The sequence below is a fragment of the Rhinolophus sinicus genome, linkage group LG14 (genome assembly GCF_036562045.2).
Source record: "Rhinolophus sinicus isolate RSC01 linkage group LG14, ASM3656204v1, whole genome shotgun sequence".
In the NCBI taxonomy this organism is placed as follows: Eukaryota; Metazoa; Chordata; class Mammalia; order Chiroptera; family Rhinolophidae; genus Rhinolophus; species Rhinolophus sinicus.
This window is the reverse complement of record NC_133763.1, coordinates 21328500-21353214: the sequence shown is the minus strand read 5'-3', so window position 1 is coordinate 21353214 and position 24715 is coordinate 21328500. Positions and strand designations below refer to the sequence as shown.

General features: G+C 42.4%; 1 protein-coding gene across 2 annotated transcripts in view; it reads left to right on the top strand.

Annotated features, from left to right (window-relative positions):
- LYN (LYN proto-oncogene, Src family tyrosine kinase) overlaps positions 1–24715 on the top strand; it is a 115565-nt gene that overhangs the window by 74966 nt on the left and 15884 nt on the right. The gene's annotated exons all lie outside the window — the stretch shown is intronic.

Here is a 24715-nt window from a genome sequence, read left to right as displayed (position 1 = left end):
GTTTCCAATTGGATGAGAGAACTGAGGAGTATAGTAAAGGTTTGTCACATCTGCTCCTCAGAAAGGGAAAGGGGCTGACGGGGACATAGAAATGTGGGACACATGGCCTGTAGGCCTGAGTGGTCACGGCCTTTCCAGTCTGCCTGAGGGCCTGATCTGTGCCTACAGGTCTGGATGGTAGAAATTATGCACATTGAATTGTGTCCTATACCTGGAGTAGGACTTGTATTTGATTTTGCATAGCTTATCTCATAAAACCTTATTTTAATATAGTCAAAGTTTTAAGTCAAGGCCTGTGTATCTTTTAACTTTGTAAATTACTATTATTACTACAAAGGGCAACTTTTTCTAACTTAGAAATGAGTTGGCGGAAAAGTTACTTCCTAAGCCTTTGTAGCTTTCAAAGTAGAGAAAGTATCACAGAGCCTGGCATTGACCATGACTTTCAAATTGTAGGTTCCAGGAGAGGCCGGGGGCAATCAAGGCCACTACTACTGGTCTCCATCTAAGCCATTGTACTGAATCCAGCTCATGCTGGATGAGCTCTTATTTCTCTGTCTCAGGGTTTCTTTCCTAGCAGTGAAGACTGGGAAGAACTGGTGGAATATCTAGTTCAAGTGCCTGCAGTGTTAGGTGTCAGCGGGAGAGTCAGCAGTCAGCAGCACCCAGGAAGTCCCTAAGCAAGTGGGTTCAGCACAAAGCGCATTTTCTTTACAACCGAATGCCATCTCCTTTTAAGTTCGTCTTTGTTCATGGCGCAAACCTCACCCAGACTCTTCCCCAGTCTTTCCCTCAGTGTGGAGCTCGTGGGACCACCTGTTGCCTCACCCTTAATTATCATTTTCACTGTAATATCCATAACATGAGGAAGGGACCTGAACCTCCCTCTGAAATCACATCCCTTACACATCCGCTTTCTGTTCACCACACCCGATAACTGGTCCCGCTGTGACACATACCATCAGTTCCCTTTGACTGGTGCTACCCAACGCCTGTCCTTCTCCTTCATAGATCTTTCTGAATGATCTCTCTATGCAAAGAAAGTCATCTCTGAATTTTTCCCCTTTCTCATCATGTGCCGCCAATTAACTTTGTCACTTTTCCATAGTAAATAACATGAGAATAGTAGCTATTAATAAAGCTGGCCCAAGGCAATGGAGGATACCTGGTGCCCAGATACTTAATAATACAGTCTGCCCTATACCTTTTCTCCACTTGACTATTTAGAGTGGAAATAGGTAAGGCAGAAGACGTCCATTTGGTATTTGACAACTAGTAAGCTGTAAAATATGTTTATACTTTCTTCCATTAGCATTGTCAATAGCATCAAAGCGTTGGGAAATTGAGTGTTCACAAAGAATATAGTTCAATTCAGCGGTTTTTCACAATGGAAGATTGATGGTAGAAATAAACCAGTTTACTTAATCCCCACCCAAAAGAATAAGGGAACAGGGCTGAGGGGCAGTGTTGGGACTTTTCCCACAATCTGTCATCTGGCCTCTTCTTCCCTTTCCCCATGCTCTACTTTCCCCTTACCATTCTCCCCCTATGCCAATCGAGACAGGAAGTGGGGTGGGTGCACACGATAACCTCAGTTCATGTGAGAGCTGATCTCATCACTGCCTGTCTCAGGGTGAGTTCTAAAAGACTCTTGAGCCCAAGTATAAGCCATACTTGCAACCCATCTCTCAGCCCAACTAAAGCAGCTTTACCCAGTGCTTTTCTTCTTGTATTAAATGAAGCAAATTTGATACTTTGAGAACAGAGAGATTGTGCATAATTCCCTTCCAGCCTTTGCCTCATGTAAGAGAAGAAATGAACTTGGAAAGAGTAGGGGTTGAAATCTGTGGGAATTTCCTTCAGCTGAAACTGAAATGAAATCAGCTTCAGTAGACTTGTAAAACTGAGAGGAAAAAAGTGGAAAATTCACAGTTGCAATATGGACGTCAGATAAGTCATCTTGTAATTCAGGCCAGATGAATCAAAGCATTTCTTGCTGTTTGGTGGCAACCAAAGTTTGAAGTGCAAATATTACCAAGAATGAAATGGACAATTAGGTATGAGTAAAATTACAATAAAAACTGAAAAATCAAAGTGGTTGTTACAATCATGGCAACAGGTAACATTTCTTTAACTCCTTCTAATTGATAAAGCACTTCTACCTCCATCAACTAATTTGCCCCACAAACTTGAAAGCATTTATACTGTTATTTAATGCATTTTACAAATGAGAAGGTGACCTTGAGCTTGTCCAAGGTTACAGAACTGGTAGGTAGAATTGATGGACTTGATCCTGGGTCTTCTGACTCTAGGTAATTGGTTCTTTTCTCTGCACCCCACTGTCATTCTATGGTCAGAGTTGCTCCTATGATCATTTTGTACCTGACACTATGCTGACATGGATTTTATTTATCAGAATTAATGATATCCTCAGCTTTTTTTTTCTCTAAAAAATCTCTGTTGCTAAGACATAGATCTTTCCATCACATAGTGATAATGCTCGATATATATTTTGTCCCCTAGTATTAAATTCTAAGCCACATTTAAGTTGGAAATTGGTAAAACAAGGAAAGTAGGAAACCTCAGTCTATCTTCATGTAATTCTCAACCTTTTTGAGTAGGAAGGTCTTTTGACATTAGAGCTTTTTGAGTACTCCCTCATTATAGTATCTTCTCACTGAGAAAACAATATATAGGTTGGGAATTCTTTGTAATAACGCTAGGTTGGAGCCACCAGTCTGTTGGTGGTAAATCAGGTCTGAAATGTCTGGAGGGGTGTTCTGGGGAAGTTTCTAGAGTATTTGCCAATACTATCAGATGTGGGTGTCCTTATTTTGTCTCTTTATAAAAGATTCTGAAAAGATAAGTTAGGTTCTCATTTTCCAGCTCACGGCTATCCTCCACCTCTTCCCCCCAATAATATCATGATAAGGCCACAACTTTATTTTCTGAACCTTTATTAAGCTTTGATTGATATGTCATCACATTTAATTGACTTAAACTGGAGGAAGAATTACATTGAGATGCTCAATCAGATTCAGTGGCAAGTAGAAGCCTCAGGTGACAGACTTGGTTTGCGTTTCATCCAGGAAAAATGCCAGACCAGATCTCCTCCCCACCTCATATTTAATCCCATCTCTTTACATAGGAATTCTCACACCTAACTCTATATTGAGGGCCCCCACCCCCACCATTTCCAATTCTTCTTCTAAGCACAAAAGCTTCCTCGAGGGGAAATGACCAGCAATAAAGAGATAATTAGTTCCATAAAATAAGCTGAGCCAGACTATGCTCTGGCTGAAGGGGCTATACTGCCAACAGGATGTGATGAACCCCAGTGTGTGTCAAAGAGCAATTGCTTGGAAGCCATTCTCGATATAAAATATAGACACGGTGATTATCTCTTTCTGTAGAATATGACAAATATCAGTGTCATTTTGTAAATGGAGCTGTTGGTGATGTTATGGTGGAGAGAGCATTGAGCTGAGAATTGGGAAACCTCTCTGGGGAAAAACGGGCCCAAGGTCCTTGCTCCTCTGAAAGAAGAGGCACAGGTTAAGTCTCCCACAGTCTCGACTCTATCATGACTCAGTCTCCTCCCAATTAGAATACCTACGTGGATAATCACCCAAAATTTGTAATTAATGATTTTGAGTGTATTCAGATGACATTGACATAAGATTTTTTTTTCCCCCTTCTGCCTCCCCTAAACCCGCCCCCACTCCGGTTCAAGCCATTGTTTCTTAATCTAGTCATGTAGGACACAGACTCCCTGGCCAATGCTGGTATTATGAGCCCCGGCTGAGGCAGTCGGTTGCAAGTCATCGGGTTGGCCACTCACAGCAGCTCCCAGCAGCTCTTGCCAGTTGCTAGCTGATCAAAATGGCTGCCAACCACTTGTGCTGGCTGCCGGTCACTCATACTGGCCACCGGCTGCTCATGGCAGCACACGGTAGCCCACAGCAACACTCAGCAGCCCATGGCAGCTTACACCAAGCTCCAGCTCCAGGGAGAGCTGTTGTTCACAATCTTAGATGTAGAGGGCACAGCTCACGGGCCCATGTGGGAATCGAACCGGCGACCTTGGCATTAGGAACATGGCATTCCAACCACCTGAGCCACCGGGCCGGCCCACATAAGATTTTGACATTCCTCTAAATAAAGGAATACAAATGTGTCACATTAATGTAGTATCCAGGTGTTGAGAATGTAAATGCTCCATTTATCTTTTTTGAATAATGAGTTTTAAGACTGAGGCTTAAACTTTGACCATAAAAACTTACAAAATGGACAAATGAAACTAGAGTTATTGTCAGAATTTCAATACTGGATCATATGCAGTTTCCTTCTGAAAAAGTTGAAAAAATAGGAAACTGTCATTTAAAAATAGTATAAAACAGGAACTGTTTTTAGAGGGGGGAGGGTAGATGGTAGGAGGAAAGTGTTTAGCATATTTAAGCAGAAGAACCAGGACTGGTTGTTTAAAATAGCAAATAAGGCAGAAGTTATTCTTGTTTCAATTTTGATTGGAAAACTTTCTAACACCAATAAGAAGCTTTAAGCTAATGTAAAGGGGAGGTGGTGGTACTTTTGGTCTGTGTGTCAGCTGCCTCATATCTTGGTATTATTTTGTCCAGGGGTGCAATTTCTGGTCAGCACTACTGTAAGTCACAAAATAATTTCCTCTTTAGGTACTCATCATGGGAGCCTTAAAGGCTAGAATTAAATTGAAATAGTTTAGGAGCTGGCAGAGTTCTGTACCAGTGTTCACAATTTAAAAGTGGAAATGAAAGAACTTTGAAGTGAGTGGCAGAGTGTAAATTCTAGCTTATCTTTGTCTTAAGCACTTGGATTGCTTTCCTTGTATTCCCCTCACCCTCTTGGCATGTCTTCCCCTTTTCACTCACAAACACACTGAGCACAGCCAGGTATGTGCCAAGGATGGGATGAACAATATGTGGGTCTGTCTCAAGGAGCAGATGGCTTGGTGTGGGTGGCCGATAAGTAACAGGCAAGGGCATTGGACATGGCAAGAGCTGTCTGGGATGGGTACCACGGGCTGCTTTCAGAGCACGTGGAACAGGATGGAACTCATTAGGTCGGGGTAGCAGCAAGAGGGTGGGCTTCCTGGAGGAGGTGACCTCAAGAGGCAAGGTTAGCCCTGCTAGCCTGGGAAGGAGTTGAATGTAGGGAGGAGTCTTTGAAGGAGCTTGGTGCATAAGGGCATAAAAAATGTGTACAAGAGGGTGTAAATGGGAATGTGTAGAAAGAATGGGAGCAGGGACACTGAGAGAGATAGACATGGACAATGAGGAAACTGGAAGTATTGTTAACTCTTGAGTTGTGTAGGAGGAGCAGTCCACTGTTTTATAGATAACTGAGAAAAAATGTGTTTGAGAAAAACAAAAAACGATTATACTCAGCAAATCTCTCATATTTACTCTTTTAGTTTTATTTTACCTTTGAGCAGTCAGTGGTTGCTGTTTGTATTTACTGTGGTATGTACCCGTGCGTCCCCACCCACCGCGCATGCGCGTGCGCGCACACACGTGCTCGCTATAGAAACTGGTCTGTTTTAAGTATTGGAGAACCGCAGGGTGCTCTGCTTTTCTGCTCCCACAATTTTGTTTTGTTACTGTTCCGGGCCCCCCCACTCCCCCATAGTTTTATTTGTTTTGTTTTCTAAACCTGAGACTAGGAAAGATGAAATGGAAGAGGAATGGGAGGGTCTGTGTTCCAGACCAGAGCTCATCTTTAAAGGATACACTCTGAAATGGACAGGACTAATTCTAACTTTCAGATTCAGAGTTAGATTTCTCAGCACCCAGTCCTGTCCCTGTCCCTCCCTTGCCCCCTGCCCCCTCCCGCCAACCCAAAGCCCAAGAGCACCTTGGTCTGGGAGACCTAAATCCAAGGGAGTTGACACTGAGTCTGGAGAGAATTAAACTTCTCAACCAAGTGGCTTCCCTGTGTTGCCCAGGAGGCAGGTGTGTGGCCCGAGCCGTGAATCCATGGCAGGTTGCTGGGCGGGAGATTGTTCCTTATTCCTGAGACTAATGGGGAGCAATTAAACAAAGCAGGAATGTGATACCATGAGATCTGTGCTGTAGAGATTGCCCTGGCCACAGTGTACAAACCTGACAAAAAGGGAAGAAGGAAAGCGAGAATCCAGGGGTCCCTGGGAGAGCATGGCGATGAGTGAAGTTGGTGCTCCACATGGCACTTGTGCACAAATAGAGAAAGTGAAGAATGACACTCGCTGGGGTGTTTGAAGTGAGCAGGGGAGCAATTGACATCATGAGCATAGGCTTTAGGTGGGTGGGGAGGATGCTGGCTGATGAAATCAGTTTTATGGTGCTGGTTTTGAGGTGTCACGGGCACCCAGGTCAGAGGTCCTGGGTGATCAGATGTTCTAATATAAGGGTCCGGGGTTTGGAAGAAGGACGAGAGCTGATGAGAGTCCCAGGAGGCTGGTCCTGTGGACAGTCGGCAGGGGTGTGAGGAGGACACAGAAGGAGTGGAGGTGGCAGAGGGCAGGCAGCCCAGAGCAGGACCCTGGGGAACAGGCCGAGAGAGACACGGGCAAATGCCAGCCTGGGGATACCAGGGGCGTGGTCCTGGGAGACAGCCTAAAGGAGGAGACAGGTCCGTTCAGAACGGAGAAACTGCTATCGGATTTTGCAACAAAGAAGTCCCTGGAGAACTTGGCTAGCCCATTTTCAGAGTAGTGGTTTAGGTGGAAGCCAAACTCTTGACCTCCTTTCCCTTTCCTGTTGCTGGCTCTCCTCAGCTCCTGATTCCTTGAATCCTTTTCTGTCTCCCCAGCTTCCTCTCTAAGCCTGGTTGGTTCTTCTTCATGCTGTTACTCTTCCTTTTTTCTCCTCCACTTCCTCTGCGCCCTCATTCCTTCCCCAAACACTCCCCAGCCACACTCTTGAAACAGCTTATTTCTATTGTTACTTAAATGGAATTATATATAGTCCTTATTTTTCAAAGCAGGTTCATAATTGATTTTTTCTATGAAGGAAAAAACATGAAATAGAATTATTTAAAGAATTACTTAAATGATTGGTCTTTTACAAAATATGGCTTTGTAGTCTTCAATAGAAAAAAATCTTTCTTCCCCCATCCTTACAATATGTGCTTCAAGACGTTTGTGTTACATTGCTCATGGGGTTTCATAAAATGTAGTAATTATTTTAAATTAAGTCACCAAAAGTAGACCCCCGTCCCCAATTTAAGGACAGTTTGTTGTCTTAAAAGACAACAACTCTGTTGTCTTAAAAGACAATAACTTATTTCTCTTAACAACTTTATTGTCTTAAACGGCAATAAACTCTAAAGAGTTTATTCTAGGGCAGTTGGGCGCCTGGAATGCATTTTCCCAGGTGTCACTGTGGTCTGTTCTCAGCCACCACCCAGCATAGCAAAGCCTTGATTCAGTGTCTCCTGCTAGGAAATTGTCTTTCTGGCCTCCCTGGTACCCTGAGTCACCTCATCTCTGCCTTGCAGCCAGCCTGAGGTCCTACCCAAAGGACCGAGGGACCCAGAGGTGACAGAAAACCGGGTCGCCAGAGGGTCCTGAGGAGCCCCAGCAATGAGTGCCACTATGCAGTCTCAGTCCCTCCCCACACTGAGACCCCTTCTTGGGAGGCCCCAACCTCCAGTCCCCCAGATCCGAGTGTGCAGGGGTGGCTCTCCTTCCAGGAGGTCCTGGTGGCCAGGTGGTGGTCCCATAGGGTCTTCCCAGCCAGCTTTCTGGGACAATCGCTTCCCACAGCCCTCCTGACTCCATGGGCGCCCTGGTGGCTCCATGTTTCTCTCTTCTTTTCACCCTCCACCCCACAGTTCGCGAGCAAACCTTCTCCTTTGTTCTTCCAAAATAAATCTCCCTTCTCCCGCCCATCATCTTTCACCTGGACGATTGCAGTTGCCTCTTACCTAGTGTTGCTGGATTGGGCAAGTGGAAATTCAGGGTGCCCAGTTGTATGTGAATTTTGGATACACTATGAATAATTTTTAATAAAAGTATTCCCTTTGTATTTTACCTGGCAACCCTACTCTTACTGTCTTTCTCCTATCTATTTGCTGTCCTCTTTCCAAGCTCCACAGAGTCGCAACAGCCAATTTGGTACATTTATTTTTGCATTTTTTTTTTATTATGGTCAAATATACATAACATAGAATTTACCATTTTAACCATTTTTCAGTGTACAGTTAAGTGACATTAAGTATGTCCACATTGTTGTGCAACCATCACCACCATCCTTCTCCAGAACTTTTTCAACTTTCTGAACCGAAAGTCCCCACCCATTTAACACTAACTCCTCATTCCCCCTCTCCCCCTGCCCCTGGCAACCCCTGTGCTTTTTATTTATTATCTGTCTCTATGAATTTAACTACTCAAGGTCCCTCCTGAATTGGATGATTTTGCATCCTAGCTAATCATCTTCAGTGGAGTCCATCACACTTGTAAGAAGTCCCGATGCCTGTGAGCACAGCTCCCCAGCACCCTGCCTTCTTCAGATCTGGAGCCCACCAGGCTCTTTCCTGTCTTAGTGCCTCTTTCCAGTCCATTCCTGGAAACTACCCCTTTGCTCTCCGGGCCTTGTCCCACCTCCTGCATATGCCCTAAAATAGTTCCACCCCCTGCCCCACTCACTCCATGCTTCTCTATCATGGCCTCCTATTCATTTCTTTCATTGCACTTACTACAGTTTGAATGTTTTGGTAAGTTCCTGTTTATTTTTGTATCTCTAGCACTTAGCACAGTGCCTTGTATATAGTAGGTGCTCAGTAAATATTTGTTGAATGACTGTATTGGCCAAATTATTATATTTAGTTGAAAACACGAAATTCTTTTTCTCTGCTTCAGACAGCTCTGAAGAAGTAATTAGAAGGACATGTGTTTTTTAAATGTTCTCTCAGTCACTATTCAGGTGTGTTTACCCATAAAATATTTTCCTGGTAATATTTCTTCCTCCCCTTCCTCTGTGTTTACTTTTCCACACAAAACTTACCCTATCGATCAAAGTAAAAGTGAGAAAAGAAGGATTTAGAATATAGCACCTGGGCTTTTATGAAAAGACAAAGGGATGCTTTGTTTTGAATACTCTGTAAAGAACACCAGGAGCAATGAAAAATTATAAATGAAATATTTAACACTGAAGTCCATGGTGGATGCATTTAATTTGGGAAAAATGCAAAAATGAACAAGTTTTACTCTTAGAGTGTCATTCAAGTCCTCTGTGGCCTTTTCCTTGGCATCGGGACAGCCCTGCATCTGCGCCTGCATGAGCTGGCAGAGGCGATGATGCTGAAATTCGGGTGATGATGGGGCTGGCAGATTCTTCGTTGACAAGTCAGGATTTCCAGCTCTTGTTAATTATTCCATACACATGTCCCCCAGTGTCTAGAACATAGTTATCTGGGTAATGCCATGGTGGAGAACTACCTGCACATTTGTTGATAAAGATCACATTTACGCTAGTGTTGGCACGCAGGATCGATAGTGAGTTTTAGCTGAGATCTTGATGTATGACAAAGCAGTCATACATCCTTTGTCCTCTGCACCATTTTCAGATCTTCTGATCCCACCAGGATCCCCCTTCCTTGAGGCCCCCGCTGCCACCATCCTCGGATCCCTGGGCACTTCTTCCCGCTGCTGCACTACGGCTCGGGCCCACTCCCTCTCCATCTGCTCCCATTGTCCACAGTGGTGATGCAGATAGACCTTCAGACAGAGGCCTTTGTGCTTCTTCCTCTTCTCCAGGATGCTGTCCTCACAACCCTCAGCTACTTTATGCTTATGACCAATAACTCCATCGCGACTCCCATTCCAGCCTGTCGCCTCCCCGCTGCCTGGCTCACTCTTTAGGACCCCTACTCCAACAATTGCAGCCCCTTCCCAGCCCTTCCAAGCCATTAAACCTTCTACCTGTTCCACCTCCACCCACCTCCTCTCTCCTTACCTAGCTTCTGTATACCCACTTGCCCCTCTGCCTTTGTCATCCAGCTCTTTACCTCTTTTACTCCTGCATCCACACAACTGCGGTGACCAGCGTTGATGTGACATACTGGCTTTTTGCACTTCTGATTCAAGACCAGTAACCAAGGGGCCTAGAAATCCCATTCACACACTCTCTTCGACAACTATTTCTCACCTTCTCCTTTTCCTCTGTCCCCAGACCTTAAGTCCTCCTTCCCCTTCCCCCTGTCTGTGGATAACCTGGCTGTCTCTTTCCCTGAGAAAGGAGAAGCCATCTGCAGAGAGCCCACACACACTCCCAACTTCCTGTTGTGACAGCCACCTGCATTATACACCAGGTCCTATGCTTTCTTGCCATTTCAAGACATTGTTCTAGAAATTCTGTATTAGCATTCCCCCCCCCATTTCTGTACCACTCCCGTAGGAATTATAATAAAGTCTTCCCATTTCTCCACATCTCTCTTTTGAACCCACTTCCACTCCACCAAACAGCCCTTGACATGTCATCGGTGATTCCCATGACACTTAGGTCCAAGGTCATTCTTTAGCCCCTTTTCAGGTGGCCCATCAGCAGTGTTTGGTGCAGTTGGTCTCTCCTCACAGACACACTGTCTGCACTTGACTTTTGGGGCATCCTTCTCTGGTTTCCCTCCCACCTTCCTGGCCATTTCCTCCTCATCTCCCAATATTTAAACATTGGAAGATCCCAGAGCTCAGCCCTTGGACCCCTCTTTCTCCATACTCCCCTCCTAAGTGACTAAGTGATCTCATTGAAAGCTTTGTGTTATTATACTTTTCTAGGGCGACCATAAGAAATTACCATAAACTGGGTGTCTTAAAACAACAGGAATTTATTCCCTCATAGTTCTGGAGGCTGGATGTCCTAAATGTCCCAGCAGGTCCGTGCTCTCTCCAAAGTCTCTAGGAGAGATTCCTTCCTTGCTTCTTCCACCTCCGGTGGCTCCTGGTGTTCTCTGGCTTGTGGCAACATCACTCCAATCTCTGCCTCTTTCTTCAAATGGCCCCTACCCTGTACCACGTGTCTCAAATCTCCCTCTGCCATTCTCTTATAAAGACACCCGGCTCATTGGATTTAGGACCCACCCTAAATCAAGGATATAATTTTTCATTTTGAGATCCTTAACTAATTAAATCTGCAAAGACTCTATTTCCAAATAAGGTCCCATTCTGAGGGACCAGATGGTCATGAATTTGACTAGAGGGGACACTGTTTGATCCAGTACAACTGTCTGTACTCTGACCACCCTGAAGTTTATATCTCTAGCCCAAACTGCTCCCCAGGGCTAGCTGCTTACTCAGCATCTCCATGTGGATGTGTGTCAGACATGTCAAACCGAACACTTCCCAAGCTGAGTGCTTGTCCTTCCTCCAAAACTGCCCCCCACGCCCCGTCCCCGTCTTTTTCCCGTTTTATTGATGGTAACACCAGTCTTCCAGTTGTCACGCCTCACACCTTGAAATCATTCTTGACTCCTCTTATGTTACATATCCAATCCTTAAGCAAATTCATTTGATTCTACTTTTTAAATAGATTCACATTCCTAAGTCCTCTACCGCTGTTACTCTGACCGAAGTTGGACTCTCTCAGGATGAATTACCTAGTTCTAGCCTTGGGCTTCAACTCTTGCTTCCTCCAGAGCCCATTTGTAACACCGTAGCCAGAGTGCTGCTTTTAAAACATAAATCAGATCTACACCCTCCTCCTCTCAATCCTTCAGTTGCTCTTTCCCTCACTGAGAGAATATGACCTGAAGGCACCATAATGGCTATTCACCTGCACTGTCAGTCTTGTCATAGATTATCGTTCAGAAGTTCAGTCTTTTCGTACATTTTCTATTCTCTTATTTGTATGGAAATCTGTGTTGCAGCGTTTCATTTACTTGCCTCACATAAGACTCACCTTGGGCTCTCCTTTGAAATCTATAGATTTGTGGGGCCCAGGACAAGCTGCAGGTGTCCTGAAGGCTGGGATGAGTCTGGAAAGCACTTCCATTGAGAATGTGATGAACTAAGTGAGTGAGCCTTTTCCTAGGTCTTACATCTTCTAAAGGCAAGCTGGTTTTCCTCATCCTACAGCTGTAGCGGCTAGGGAGGAATTATAGTTCTCTCATTACTTAAAGTTAGTGAAGCTCAGTAATTGTTTCCCCATATCATTAGGCATGGAAGAATTCTACCTGCTGAGCAAAATGCTTGACAGTGCTTCTTCCTCCAGTTCGGTCATTTCCAGCACTCCCTATCCCCCTCCTGCCCCATATCCTTAGGAAAAGGAAAATGCATGAGCAGCTGTAGAGAGCAAACCTTCACAGCCTCCATTATTTTGAAAGCTCATTTCAGAAGGGTTGAAGTATAAATAAAGATTATAGTAAATCTGTTTAGGTGTATTTGGAATTTATCCGTTCTCGTTACAGACTTCCTTTAAATTTGTCACAGGACAAATAACTCGGATCATGTTCAGAGCTAGAGGTCAGGCCTTGCAAGGGAATTCTTTCTATCTGACAAAACTCAAGTTCTTTAAGGTATTTTGTTGGAGTTGAAATATAATGCATGTGCCTACTATGTGTTTTCATGTCTTAGCTGTGTGACGTGTATATCTATTTGCTGATGTGTTCTTTTCTTTCTGTTCTTTCTGCCCCATTAGGAAGTAAACCTCATAGGGCAGGACTGTGTTTAGTTGCCTGCTGCATCTGGAATGGGGCTGGGCTCCTAGCAGGCAGGCAGGACTGTGTAAATGGATGGACAAATGAATGACAGTCCTCGTAGGCTAATGGAAGACCCTGCCTCAGAAGTACATTGTCCTCGTAATATATGAGTGTCCTACAGGCGTAGCATCCTAGTGAAGCCACAAGTGACCAGAACTCTAAATTATACCCCTAGCTGTTTTCTGTTAACCCATTGTGGCATATATACTCGTATGTATTGATATGATTACATAAATGTGAATATATACTTAGTGAATAATCGGGGAAGTCTTTCAAAGTTTAAAGCTATATGCATAAAACAAGTGTTCATGCTCTGGGAAATTCTTGGAAAATGTGAATCTGTATCAGATCTCATTTTAAAATATAGGGTTTCTTTTTTTCTTACCAGAAGTCAGTGTGTGTTTATTATAGAATTGTTCAAAAATTAAAAAAAAAATAACCTTCAGATCCTATGATTCCAAAGGTAACTGTTACAAGCATTTCTGTTGTGTTCTCATGATATGTGTTTTGTGTTTCTAATGATTTTTAAAAACATTAGCATTATAATGGATTAAAAAAAAGGAAAAGTCAAATTATTCTATGACTTAAAAACTAAAAACTGTATACCCTGACTCCTTAGCCCCAATTTGAACAATTCTAATGGACCCTTCCAGATACCATCATAGATTATGGCCTCCCCGCCCAGAGCTGGGATTGTATAATAAATATCATGTTGCAACTTTATAGCTTAATATATCGTGGCTATCTTTTCATATCAATACAGAGAGCCTTCTCATTCTTTTAAAGCTGCTTGGTATTCTCCTACATAGGTGTCCTATGACTTATTTAACTCTTCTCTTATTGATAGGCATTTGCATTGTTTTCTGGGGTTTTTTGTTTGTTTTGTTTTTTTACTGTAACAAATATTGTGTGGTAATGATCTTTATATATGTTTGTATACTTATGCAAGTATGCTTGAAGGGTAAATTGTAAGTTGTAGATCTACTTTACCAAAAGTGTGCATACATTTTAAATTTTGAAAGTTATTCCTAAAAGTTTTTCAAAAAAAAAAAAAAAAAAAAAGTACCTTTTGCTTCATCCCCTTGTCCAAAGTGGGTCTTATTAACACTCTCTAATCAAGTCTGATAGGTCAAATTGAGTATTTCATTATTATAATTTGTGTTTATTTAATAAAAATGAGGTTATGCACCTTTTCCTATATTTATTCTTTCTTTACAGTTTTTCTGGAAACTCTTTCTTTAAGCCCTTGGCCCATTTTTTTCTATTAGCACATCACCATCCATCCTTTTCAATTTTCTTTTCATTACACATTAGGTTTGTACTGTATGTGCTGTTTTGTATGTATCAATCTGAATATTATAGTTTTTCATTTTATTAAAAACTCTTCATAAACATGCATGTACCTATTACAATATAGTATTATATTCCTATATCTGTATCATGATTCCCTTAACATTGCCTTATAGACATTTGGAGAATCTCGAATTTTTCACTAATATAAATAACAACACAAAACATTTCTGTGGACAAACATTTACTTATTTTACTTTATTTCCTTACTGTGGTTCCAGCCCCACTCATCCCCCAGCAGCCACATAACAAGATCAGAGTATGAATGTTTGTAAGTCTTTTTTTTAATTGAAGTTTATTGGGGTGACAATTATAAGTAAAGTTACACAGATTTCAGGTGTACAATTCTGTAATACATCACCTGTATCTCACATTGTGTGTTCACCACCCAGAGTCAGGTATTTAAGTCTCTTGACATTCACGACTTGTTTTCACTGAGCAAAATTTGGCATTTTAATAGAGTGAATTGTTTCTCAGTTTGAGCTGTTTTAGGGTATGTTGGGTCAGATCACATTCTACTCCTATCCTGCAAAACCATAGAAAGAAGAGCCAGTGGCTTTTCTCTTTTTTTCCCATCAGTGGAATAAGTTGAGAGCTTTTTGCTTCCTTCTCCTTTCAAAGTGACAAGCATGGCTCATTAGGCACAGATCAAGTGTTAGGTCATTTAGGTCACTTCAGTAGCTAGAAGAGGGGACAGTAAGCAAAGGAGATTTCTAATCCTAGAGTGTCATTTATTCAGTGTCCTGTACTGAATGTACACAAGTGGTGAGTCTCTTTCGTGAATGGGAAGAGTGTGGATCACTGACAGATACCTCTTTACTTAGGCGGTTGGTACAAGGGAGCCTGGTCACACTAAATGGAAGCAGAGTCCCGAACTTGGCTTCTCCCAAGGTTGGTGGTGGCCACTCAGCAAAAGGGAGACGTCGTGCCTGAGGCTGCACTTGTGTACCTGTGGGCGACTTCCCACCAACTGTCCTTGGCTGTAAAAGATCAGTTCTACTGTTTGTCAGTATGAACCAAATATGGATGTTAGTCCTTTTATTATTAATAATGGTAGTATTAATATTAATGATAGTAACAATATCTGTCTTGCATTGAGAACTTTAGTATTCTCCTTTTCAATCTCATCAGGACTCTACCAGGTTGATATTATTTTCACCATTTTGCTGAGTGGAAAACTTAAGGTTTTGAGAAGAAACTTGTCTTCATTTTATATAAACCCAACTCGATTCATTCTAAAGTCTGACCCAGAGTCATAACTGTCCAGGTATCTTCTGAAGCGTTACCAGTAATCTCTCTACTTCCTGCAATCCCTAATTATGTATTCACACTATGGCCAGATTTATTTGAGGTTGGATTGAGGAGCAGCCTAGGAGGGAAGAAGTGATAAGGGAGGAGCTTTGACCACTTCTCAGTTTGGTCTGGTCCTGCTCAGGTGTGTATTGGCACTCACATCCAGTGTGCCACCACCAGCTGCCAAATCCTTTCCTTGGTCGTAAGCCGCACTGCCACAGATGTGGGAGACGAGTGCTGGCTGCTCTCCCTGCAGCAAGCTTCTGCCAGTTCCTGCAGCTGGAAACTTCCAGGGTAGTTGTATTTTTTAATTGTGGTAAAATATACATAGCATAAAATTTACTATTTCAGCCATTTTTAAGTGCACAGTTCAGTGGTATTAAGTACATTCACATTGTTGTGCACCCCTCACCACCATCCATCTCCAGAAATTCTTTACTTATTGCAAACTGAAAATCTACCCGTTAAATACTAATTCTTCATTCTTCCTCCCACCAGCCCTTTGCAATCACCATTCTATCTTCTGTCTGTGAATTTAACTACTCTAAGTGCCTCATATGTGTGGAATCATACGATATTTGTTTGTCCTTGTTTATTTCACTTTGTATAATGTCCTCAAGGTTTATGCATGTTGTACCATGTGTCAAAATTTTATTTCTTTTTATGACTGAATAATATTCAATCATTGTATGTAGATGTAGCACATTTTGTTTATCCATTCATCCATCAATGGACACTTGGGTTGTTTCCATCTTTGGGTTATTGTGAATAATGCTACTATGAACAGGAGTATACAGATATCTGTTAGATATTATACAGATATCTGCTTTCAGTATTTTGGGGTATCTACTGAGAAGTGGAATTAAGGGACCATATGGTACATCTATGTTTAATTTTTTGAGGGACACCACTTTGTTTTCCATAGCTGTTGCACCATTTTTCTGTGTTTCCCCGAAAATAAGACCCAGCCAGACCATCAGCTCTAATGCGTCTTTTGGAGCAAAAATTAATATAAGATGGGGTCTTATTTTAATATAATATAAGACTGAGTCTTATATAATATTATATAAGACCGGGTCTTATGTAATATAATGTAATGTAATGTAATGTAATGTAATGTAATGTAATATAATATAATACCGGGTCTTATGACTAGGTCTTATATTAATTTTTGCTCCAAAAGACACATTAGAGCTGATGGCCTGGCTAGGTCTTATTTTCAGGGAAACACAGTACATTCCCACTAGCAATGCGCAATGGTTTCAATTTCTCCACACCTCATCAGCACTTATTTTTTTGTTTTGTTGTTTGTTTTGTTGGTTTGCTTGCTTGCTTGTTTTTATAATAGCCATCATAATGGGTGTAAAATGGTCCAATACGTTTTTGCTAGAGAAAGTCTGTGGGAATTAACTGACAAATTTTTCAGACTTGAATGAAGTTGAATCCCTTCCATGGAAACTTACTGATTAAAGTGATTCTTCAGTGAAGCTATCTTTATGGAAGTCATGTCCCCCTGAGGCGTTGTGGGTCCTTGTGTGCTATTGGATTGATTATATTTTGACAAGTCACAGAAACCTGACCAGCCATAAGTTTGTATATACCAAACTTTGCTCTCATCTTTGAGCTATGAAACTATGACAGACTGCAAACTTTAACATGGCCACTTTTTAAATTTTCTAGTTTTCTTATTTCTCTTTTCCCTCCTCGTTCCTGCCTTCAACTTGTGAACATTCTACTGTGTGTTCCTCTTTTTAAAGGAAGAAGCCACCAATATGGATGAATGGTTAAAAGCATTGGTGGTGGAACCAGCCAGACTTAGATTAAAATCCAAATCTGTCTAGGAAAAAACTTTACTTCTTTAAACCTCAGCTTCCTCATCTTTACTACGAGTATTGGCTACTTCATAGGCTTGTTTTAAAGATTATAAATGCCCAGCAAGACTTCTAGGCAGAGTAAGCAGCCAGTATGTGGTAGCTATCGTCATCACCAGCATAATCAAAGTAATAGACTTCATTATTTCTTAGCAGTTTTGCTTGGAAAAGATGAATAAAGAAGAATATTATAATCAATAAAGCTAAAACAAAATTTCTAAGAAATTTTGACCCCAAAACATAGCAAGAATGAACTCTCTTTTCCATCCCTTCCTCCATCCAAATTATGGATTAAAGAGTGTAGGGATGGAGGATGGAGGATCAGTGAATAGTAAGAGATAGGAAAGTGCTCTGTAAAAATTGTCAAGTGAAATAACACAACTGCTGTCACATTTGGAGTACAGATGAGATGTGTTCTTGCTTAACATTTCTTTTTGCAAACTCCTTATTTCCTTTACATTGTAATTTTCTGTTGTGATTAAATGGTCTTTTTAGGTCAGTGTGGGATTGAGCCCAGGGGCTCCCTGGTATTAAGGACCCTTCAGAGGGACTCTAGGTTTTACCCAATTGCTACTCTTTTGTTCAGGTTGTTATTATTAATGTTATTATTATTATTTCGTAGGCTTCCTAAGGCTTTTAAAAGTAATTAATAGCTTGAATTCTACTTTTCTCAAGCATAGGAAGGAAATACATATCTAGAGAATGAGGCAAACAATGCCTAATAGGCCAGGTAAAGCAACAAGAAAACCAGGTTTTTATTCTTTCCTGTCCTTTGACAGGTTTCTTGTTTAACTTCTATCACTGCTTGTCTAGATGACAAATGTTTTCCAACCAGCCAATTCTAAGACAGGTTGAGTTTTCAGTTCCAGTTTCTCATTTAGGCTGGAATTTCCTGGGGTAGATTTTAGCTTTGCTTGAGAGATCACATTGTACTCCCTCATTTAGGTTCCTTTCATCCCTTTAGTCCTCCATCATCTGACTCAAGTGTGGGTTTCTTCTCATTAAAATAAAGAGTAACTCATTGAGCCAGATAGCCTGTTACTTGCCAATTTCTCAGAATAGTGATAGTCATTATGATGGACACAAGGACACTAAAGCAAGACTTGGAGAGCAAGGACATCCACAGGAACATTTTGTTATTTGTCCAAAGCATCACTCAAGTTCTCCAGTGAAAGCAGCCCAGGATGTGTGCTGAGCAAATCCTTCAGAGCACACGCATGAGAAGGAAGGCTCCTGGTGACTCAGAGCCTGAGCCTGTGTGGGAGGCAGCCTGCTGGAAGCTTCGGTGTACTGTGTGGGATGCTGGGGTTCACAGGTTTCTGGTTGGACTTCTGGGAAGAACAGGAAAAGATGGGTGACCTCTGAGGTCATCACTCGCAAAGAAAGTCACTTGCGAGGGGCATTATTTGAACTCTGCCTTGGTATGTAAAACATGATTAAGATTTTTTTTCTCTAGAGTTGTATTCCATATAAAATTACTCCATCTTATATATATATATCCCAGGGCCGAGTTGTTAGGTATTTCCTGCCCCAGGCATAGCTGTACTGTGAGCCCCTAGTAGGTCACTAGCAACTCTTCTCAATAAATGTACTTGAGCAAAGCTGTACTTCACTGAGAGGGACGGACCTACGTTGCCTGCCTTAGAGCAGTCCGGGCTGGCGTATGTGAGGATGGTCTGCTGAGACTGCCCACGACGTTTACTAATCATTTTGGGAATATAAACAGACTTTCTACTTAAACATTGATATAGGACAGGTAATGTAAATGACTTATGTTCAATTCAAATGCTTCTGAAAACTTTGGTCTAACTTAATGTTTCTGATCTTGTACCCTAGAAAAAAATTTATTTGCAAAGTAAATAGGACTCCAGATTTGTGTTCTGTCCGCACCCTGTCCCCATCATAAGTGTGCACATATGTAAGTGTGTGTGTGTGTGTGTGTGTGTGTGTGTGCATGGTAGGCAATGATGAGCAGAGGGAGCAGCAGAAGCGGTAATGCTATGAAATGTTGGGGTTCTGAAAACTTTCCACAGGTTTGTGTGTATTTGTGAAGTGTATAAAATCATGCATGTAGATATGGATATACTGAAAAATAGACAAGCAGTGGTGACATTAACATGTCAAGTGTGTCCATAATGGCTCGGAGATGCTGATGAGGGACTGAAACCCACCCCCAGTCCAGCTCACCCATCAGCCAAGATAGGTGGGTCACCTCCACCTGGAGGAAGTGGTACCTTTTTCTAATTTGCTGTGGACCTTAGAGGGTACATCTGTCAGGAGGGTTGACACTTCCTATTCTACACCAGTTGTGGGAGAGGCAGGCCTGAATACTTGGGTCAGATGGTCGTTAATACCGTACTTCTCTCTTTGGTCACATGTGTGCTTCTAGCCCTGTCAGTTCTCCAGTTCGTGGAAGCTGATGGCGAACTCCTGTTCTCCTCACAGTGCTTTTGAAAGGCCTCTCGGGAAGACTTGCATGGCATGAGACTAGGAGTCTGTTTCTTTACACCTGACAAGATTAGATTGTGCCCTTTAACTCAGGAAACATCATTTTCAATATCTTCTGTGTGCCTAGAACTTTCACTGGGTACTAGATACCTGAAATTTCACCAGAACCCCTCTGGGTTACGAGCTCAGGTTGGGATCCCAGTGGCCCACTCTCTTACCTAGTGGTTCCTTTCTGTTTTCCCAGGACAGCAACACACACACACACACACACACACACACACACACACACGAACATCAAAGGGATAAAATGTCATCATATATTTCCACTGAAGTTACAAAAAGAGGAACTAAGAAGTGTATGTTCTCCATGCCGTTTGAGCTGAAGAGCACAAGAAATGCAAAGCACATCTAAACCTAAATCAGTTCACTTTAAACCAGGAGTACAAAACATCGCTCACATTGTCTTCTTATTTTAGGTGATAGGGATGCCTTTCTCTTCAAATTTTCAGAGTTAGAAATTAGCTCATCAAGATGAGACATTTTTAGTTGCGAAACTTCTTTCGCATTGGCAGGTGGTTTAGAAAGTCGAGGTTTTCTCATATTCCCACATCACTGGGCCTGGCATCATGATCCTGGCATGGTCCAAGATGAAGAGAAGCACCTCAGATGATTTAAAACCTAAAGGTTAAATCGGTTTGCCAAACCCTCTACGTAATGACCCAGCCCCAGGGCCATGATAGAGAGGGAGAGACAGTAGGGTCCCCTGCCTCTGAGCTGTGAGGCCAAAGGAGTCCTCCCAAATTATAGGACAGACAGAAGCTCAAGACACACGATCCAAGCTGTTGATGAACCCAGACTGAGCAAGGTGAACAAGGTGTTCCCAGCCCCTCTGTCATTTGGGCCTGTACCTTGCCCCGCACCCACGTGACACCTCCGCCTTCTGGCCTGGGCCCTTACTTCTGGCTGAGCACATCTCCGTCCTTCTCTTGAGCTAAATCACACTGGGACTTCCTTTCCCAAGCATTCTGAGGATAACAATCCACTTGTGAGGTGGTTTGTAGGCAACGTGCTGAAACCAAGATTTTGTTCCAATCGATCTAGAACTTGAAATCCTAAATAGCTTAGGTTTAAAAGTATATGACCTAGTGTAGTGCTTCTCAAACTTTAATGTGCATAGAGATCACCCAGAGATCTTGTTAAAAGTCAGATTCTGATGGAATAAATCAGAGTCAGAGTCCAAAATGCCACACTTCTAATGAGCTCCCAGGTGATGTCAGCGCTGCTCCTGGTCCGAGGACCCCACTTAGTGTTGCAAGGGCCTAGAGCAGGTCTCCATTTGGACTGCGTGTTAGAATCATCTGCGGAGGCCCCTCTCCTCTCGGTTCAGTTTTACTTGGTTTAGGATGAGGCCCAAGTAGTGGTATTGTTTCAAAGCTCCCCACGTACACAACCAGAGTTAAGAAATATTGGCCTAAGGGTTAAAACTTATTTATACCACTAACTGCACAGAAGGGAAATTAATTTCACTTCCAAACCATTGCACTAACCTATGGTGTGACTCTGGGAAAGCAATTTCCTTTCAGCCCCATCAAAGTTCCAAAGGGAATGACAATTACCACCATATATATATATATATATATATATATATATATATATATATATGCCATAACATATAGGGCTATTTGGATGAAAGAGGGTTTTTTTGCTTAATTTTAGCCTGGTTGTTTTCATTCTGTCAGAGTGTTAACTTTACCCAAGCCAAGCATATATCATCATCCATCTTATTTCCCTCTTTTGAGTCACAGGGCAAAACTGGCTTTAAATCTTCTTTGTTCGATTTAGCATCTGCTAGGCCAAGCATTCAAAATAGGGGCATGAATGCCCCCAAAGGAGTGAAAATTGGTTCCTGACGAATCAGGAAACCTTAGATATTACAACAGTCTGTGGGTCTCCAAAGCTCAAACCTACCTGACATAATCTTAGTTCTTGGTGTTTATTTTCTGCTGTTAAGGAAAAATTAACTTTAATTAAAATTTAAAATTTAAACTTTTCTCCTTAGGGGATGATAATGAAAAAAGATTGAGAAACACTGTTCTAGACAAAGACAACCCAAACTATGCTTGTATGTACTTCCTGAGATGGATATTCTAAACTCTACCTGGGGAGATTTCACCTAAGCGATGAAATTTGGGCTGATGTGACATTCTGGAATGTGTTGAGAGTGTGGGTATTGAGGCCAGACACACCTGGGTGTAAATCTGGCTCTTTCCTTCAGTCTGTGGCTTCCAGCAGGTTCTTGTACCTCTCTAAGGTTCATTTGCCTCTGTGCAATGGAAATAAAACTTACCTGGTAGATCTGTTACTCAGATGAAACATGAAGTGGGGATAAAGGATATAATACAGTGTCTAGTACATAATAAGTGCTCAATTAGTAGTGGGAGATGTAGTGGTTATTAATGCCTATCTATCTACCTTCCTACCTATCAATCATCAGCCTACCTCACTTCATCATTACAGTAAAAATATCTGTGAGTACAAAACAGTCTACTGAATCACAGATCCATTCCTCATGAGACCTGAGCGATTCCACATAACTTGCTTCATGATCAGCCTTGCTGAGCTAATGGAGCGCTCCCCTCTCCCTGGGTCCCCATGGACAGCTGAGCCTTGGTGTGATGCATATATGTGACAGCTCTGTCTGCAGTGCTGACAACTGTTAGACTAAGTGGCCTCAGGGAGGAAGAAGGTATTCCATGACAGAAAATTTAGTCCTAGATTCCATTAGCCAAAGTGGTCTCTGATTTCTTCCTGCTGTTGCAAAATAGAGCCGGATTTACTTCAGCCAAAGTAAATATAACCAAAAAAAAAAAAAAAAAAAAAAAAGATTAAGGTTTTTTTTTGAAAAAAAAAAAACAACAACAAGAAAGGACAATACATACAGACCAGGGAAAGAATAATTTTTATATAAGAAAACTGTAGTCTTTTATGACCTCAAAGGCAAGTCATATCTGAAAGCTTTTATTTTGCTCCCATGTCTATTATTTATTCAACTTGGCTAGTGCTAGTGTTTTGAATCTTGGTCTGGTGAATACTGTTATTATTGTTTGGAATATGAGCTCCTTGAAGCACTCTGACATAGAAAAGAAAGCCAAAGTAAACTGGGCTTGTGGCAAGTCTGTTATTTCAGAGAATCGGTTTTAAAAATGCATTCAGATTTGTGTAAATGCCGAACTGGAGTAGGTGTGATTAAAACCTTACCCACAAGTTCCCAGAACACTTTAATTAATGAGTTGATCATTAAAATCCGGCACCAAGAATGAGAGCGATGTGGGTCCATGGTGCCATGTCTTAGAGGCCCTGTCAGGGCCACTAAGCCACCTGCGGGTCAGTCAGCATCCTCAGGGGCATCTCCGCACAGCTTCCTCATTGCTTCCGTCAACGTCAATTTCAGGCCTAAATTGGGGTTGCAGCCAACCTTGGTTCTTTCGGGTTCCTGGCCCAGTTTGCATACAGTTATTGGAATGTTACATCAATGCCCAAGAACAGAAATGTGCGCACACTACACCTGCCCTAAGGGGTTTCCATTCCTGCCATGATCGTAAACAGGTGAGGAGCAGGGAGCCCTGGGATCACACACATCAGAGGAGGAGAGTCAGGCAGGGCTCCTTGAAGTGACCTCGCAGCCGAGACCTGCAGAATGAATTGGCCAGGTGAAAGGGGCAGGGAGCAAATGTTCCAAGCAGAGGCAGGTGTGAAAGCCGGGACACAGAAGAGGAGACGGTCACAGTGAAGAGGTGGGAAAGCTAAGCACAGGCCAGGTCCTACAGGGCCTTAGCGACAATTTGGACATTGTCTTGAGGCTAGTTTTAAGCAGGGAGTGGCCTGGTTGGACTTGCACAAAGGATTAAAATGTGGTAGCCCAAACCTTTACGGAAGTGAGGGCTGGCCAAGGTGGCTAGGCAGTGACTAGACTCCAAGATCACCGGGCAGCGTCACATAGCAGCCTGGTCTCCATGGTACGGGCGGTGCTTGAGTGCCACACGTGGTATTTCTGGTGATAGAAGCTGTACTTTATTAAACTGTCTTTTCTACTAAAGACAGAAGTCAGACCACTCTTGTTCTTTTTGATTTATGATTTTCTCTGTTCAGGACAGTAGGTCAGATGCAAACTGCTGGGCTGACCTGCTGCTAACTGATCCTTTGGCTACAAAAATATCATCTGCCAAATTCCTGCAGCTGTGTGCCAACAACACAGTGTTCTGGTAGCATTGAAAATCCAGCACATTTCCCAAAGAACTTTCTTTGGCTGAGAAGAGGTTAGATAAAAAGTTTGAAGGTTCTAATAGATACCAGTGAGAACAGAAGAAATATTATGTGTGGCTTCTGCCCTAGAGGTGTTTACTGTCTGTATGTTGGCATGACAACAATAAGCACATTAAACAGCATTAAAATAATGACGCAGCTATCATCAGTACGTGCTAATGGTTTTTGTACGAATTGACCAGTGAGGTTGGGTGTGGAGCAAGAGAACTTATCCAAAAGGAGTTCAGGGAAGGCCCTCTGGGCAGAAGGTGAGCCAAGGGATTGGCCGAGGTGGGGAAGAGGCATTCCAGGCGTCGGTCAAGGAGAAGCATACCCAGTACTGAGGAGATACACCTTTGCTAAGCAACATGGTCTGGCTGAACCTGGAGTTTGAACTGAGCCATAATGAGGGATACTGTTGCAAATGAGTGGGGGTAGTAGTCTCGGCTTCTCTCTGAGCCTGGAATTCATGGTAGAATACATTCATGCCTCTGTGACATGATCCTAGTTAGAGTTTCCATCTAACTTGTCACCGGATACAGCTACTTGGTGTGCGTCCTTTTTCTTTCTCTCCCTTTTTCTTTTTTCCTTTTCTCTTTTCTTTTTCTTTTCTTTTCTCTTCTCTTCCTTTCCTTCCCTCTCTTCCCTCTCTCTCTCCCTTCCTCCCTCCCTCCCACCTCTTTCTCTTTCTCCCTTCTTCTCTTTTAGATACTTATCTTTATATTTTGGTACTGCTTTCCTTA